General features: G+C 54.9%; 1 pseudogene; it reads left to right on the top strand.

Annotated features, from left to right (window-relative positions):
• The first annotated feature begins 447 nt into the window (after nucleotides 1-447).
• On the top strand, nucleotides 448-2,499 carry LOC118896949 (annotated as a pseudogene).
• Nucleotides 2,500-3,546: the final 1,047 nt, after the last annotated feature.

The raw sequence follows: 3,546 nt of genomic DNA, 5'->3' as shown, positions 1-3,546 counted from the left end.
TGTCTCAAGACAGATAACCAGGCAGAAGGTGTATCCTTTTTATGACCTCGTCTGAGAAGTCACCTAAACTCACTTGCGCCATACTCTCTCGGTTGCTGCAGACACACACCCATTCAGGTTCAGGAAGAGGGGATGTAGACCACACTTCCTGATGAAGAGTGGCAAGTTTCTAAAAGAGCATATGGAGCAGTGACAGATTGTTCTGTCCATTTTTGGAAGGTATTACCTGCCATGCATGTACATAAAGAGAAAAAGGAAATGATAGTACAACTGTGACAGAATGTTAACCACTGGGAAATCTGCATGAAAAGCACACAGGAATGCTTTGCACTACTCTTATAACTTTCTATAGGTCTGAAATTATTATTTTTTGAAAGATAGAAAATAAGTAATAAAAATGTATTTCATTGGGCTAATAATGTTAAACTATGAATTTAAAACGGGCTTGGCGGCTGGGCCGGGGGCCTCATAGCTGATGTGGTGTTTGTGATTGAGGGCACAGCCAACCTGGGGCCCTACTTCGAGGGGCTCCGCAAACACTACCTGCTCCTGGCCATCAAGTATTTTAGTGGTGGTCCTGCTGCCAAGACGGACTTCGGGGGAGACTATGGGGGGATGCAGTACAGCCTCGTGGAGTTCAACACAGTGGACTGCATTCCCGAGTCCTACATACAATATCACGCTCCCAGCAGCAGCGCCTATGGGTTTGTCATCTGGCTCGACGGCATGAAGTTCATGGGGTGGGGGGCGCCGGGCGAGAGCTGCAGCCTCATGGCTGAAGGCCTCAGCAGGGCCCTGCAGCTGTTCGATGACTTCAAGAAGGTGCCGGAGCAGATTGGCCAGACACACCGACTCTGCCTCCTTATCTGTAACTCGCCCCCCTACCTGCTGCATGCTGTCGAGAGCACCGCATACTCTGGGTGCACGATGGAGACCCTCGTGCAGAAGGCTGGGGACTGAGGAACCCTCTTCTCCACCGTGTTGCCCTGGAAGCTGCCTGCCCTGCAGCTTCTGGTCGAGAAGGCGGCTCCTCCCGCCAGGCTGGAGCCACTGCAGCCACCAACAGACGTGAGCCAGGACCCGAGGCACATGGTGCTGGTGCGGGGGCTTGTGCTGCCCGTCGGGGGTGGCTCGGCCCCAGGCCCCCTCCAGCCAAAGCCCCAGGCCCTCTCCCCTGCCTCTAGATCCTCCCTCGGGCGCCCCGCTCTTGGCAGCCCCCCAGCAGCCTCTGCCCCCTGTTCCCCCACCCACCCAGTACCAGAGCTCAGGTGGCTGCTCAGAGCGCAGTGCAGGCCGCCAAGAACCAGAAGGCTGGGCTGGGCCCTTGCTGCGCCCATCAACCCTCTTCAGCAAGCCGCTCCAGGAGTGGGTACCCCGCTGCAGCCAGGCCCGGGCCCCCCGGTGCCCCCAAGCCACCTCCCCCTTCCCAGCCCAGCCTGGTCTCCCCTGTGGCCCCTGGCCCGGTCCTGGCCACCCCCCTGCACAGCCCGGGGCACTGCTCAGGGCCGGCACTCTTCTCCGGCCCAGCTCGGGGCCCCGGCCCTTGGCGGGCAGCGGTCAGTCTCCAACAAACTCCTGGCCTGGAGCGGGGTCCTCGAGTGGCAGGAGAAGCCCAAACCTGCCTCTGCGGTGCCAGCACCAAGCTGACTCGGTCACTGCCTTCTCAGGTCTACCTGAGTCACGGCGAGAACCTGAAAACAGGACAGCGCTGATCGCGCAGCTCACAGCCCAGCAGCTGCTGACCACCCTGCGCCCTTGGCTCTGGAGCTCAGGGATGGTCCATTCCCACTTCACCGACAAGGACCTGGACTCCCTCAGAGGTCTCTACCGCATCCTGGGCAGCGGCTTCTCTGGCCGCGTGCACGTCCCCGCCCGGCCCCCTGCGAGGTGCGTGTGCTCACGTTCCCGCACTCATTCAGGAAGGTCTTCATGGGCCTCATCCCCTGAGACCAGAGAGACTTTGTCAACGGCGTCTGGCAGGTCCTCACCAACCACAAGCCACTCCAGCAGCAGAAGCTGCAGCAGCAGCTCCGGCCGCCGCAGCCCCAGCCTCAGGGGACCGTGGGAGCCTCTGCAGCCACGGGGCAGCCCCAGCCCCGGGGTGCTGCCCAGGCCCCCCCCAGGCACCCCACAAGGCCCTCCTGGAGCAGACCCCCGCCCGCCCCCTCCCGGACCCATCCATCGGCCCCAGAACCCTGGGGCCAACCCCCAACTGCGGGGCCTCCTCCTCAACCCACCACCGCCCTAGACGGGGGTCCCCCACCTCAGGCCTCTGTCCACCACCTCCAGCCACCAGGGGCCCCTGCACTGCTGTCCCCACCGCACTAGGGGCCCCTGCGCCTGCATGTGCCGCCCCTCCAGTCCTGGCCTGCGCAGCTTCCCCCCAGGGATCCACTGCCAGGTCAGAGGCTGCTCAGCAGGGTGGCCTGGGGCCCGGCCCCCCAGCCAGGCCGGCAGCCCAGCGTCAGGGAGGATGACATCCTCAGGGACCTCATCTGAACCCCCGACACCCAATAAAGTTCCTTTTAACACACACACACACACAGGCTTGGTTAGGAAATAAAATAATTATGAATTATTTAAATAATACTATAACTATCAATAATTACTAATGTTTTGAAAAGTTTTTAAATCATTACATTTTCTCAAACTGCAATTAAAATATCACACGCTGTAGTAGGGTCCTACTGCCCGTGACTAGGACGCCGAAGATGTCACATGACTTCACCACACCTGTGTTCTCAGCATCCATCCTGCAATACACTCTGCTGAGTGAGACCATCATGCACTTGCAGGTGACAGCAAGGTCAAATTTCTATGAAAGTTTCTAAATGCTTACACAGTTTCAGAACCTACCTCGTCATGGACCACAGTGTGCGGACCACACATGGAGTAGCAACTGTATTTCTGGTGCTTTTGTTGAAATGGCTCAGCCTGTATCCCAATACTACCATTTTTGAATACTTTATATTTCCTCATCTGATTTGAAATGTCATCTTATCATAAACCAAGTTCTCATATATAGTTGGTCTTTTTCTAGGTCTCATATTTTATTCCATTAGCCTTCACTAGTGTCACATAGTTTTAATTACTGTAATATTTCCTTCTGAAAAGTTTCATAATCTTCTTCTTATAGGGCTATTCATTTCTTATTTAATTCATATTATTCCTGGATATTTGAGAAGGTGCTAGCAAATACTGAAAGCGTGAATGAATATGTCATCAAGGTCCAACTCAAGCCTGAACTGAGACAATCATAGAATTCGGACTGGAGGATGCAGGGTCCCTGGCAGAAGTGGGTCATGTCAGAGTCCAAGGAGTCTCTTAGGATACACTCATCACAGGGAAAAAAAGAGAGGTGTGTAAGTTTGGGTCTGTGATGAGACCTTATCATCAAAGGGAAGGAGTACATTAAAATGTCTAAGTCCTAAAGAAAGAGAATGTAGTGAGTAAAAATGAAAACATCTGTTTATGTATATTAGACCTCTGGGAGAAGCAGATTCTCAACTGTATATATGTAAATAAGAAAGCAAGAGCCAGGGGAAT

This window comes from Balaenoptera musculus, chromosome 6 (assembly GCF_009873245.2).
Source record: "Balaenoptera musculus isolate JJ_BM4_2016_0621 chromosome 6, mBalMus1.pri.v3, whole genome shotgun sequence".
Taxonomy (NCBI): Eukaryota; Metazoa; Chordata; class Mammalia; order Artiodactyla; family Balaenopteridae; genus Balaenoptera; species Balaenoptera musculus.
The sequence above is the reverse complement of the archived record's forward strand: the minus strand, read 5'-3'. Positions and strand labels throughout refer to the sequence as shown.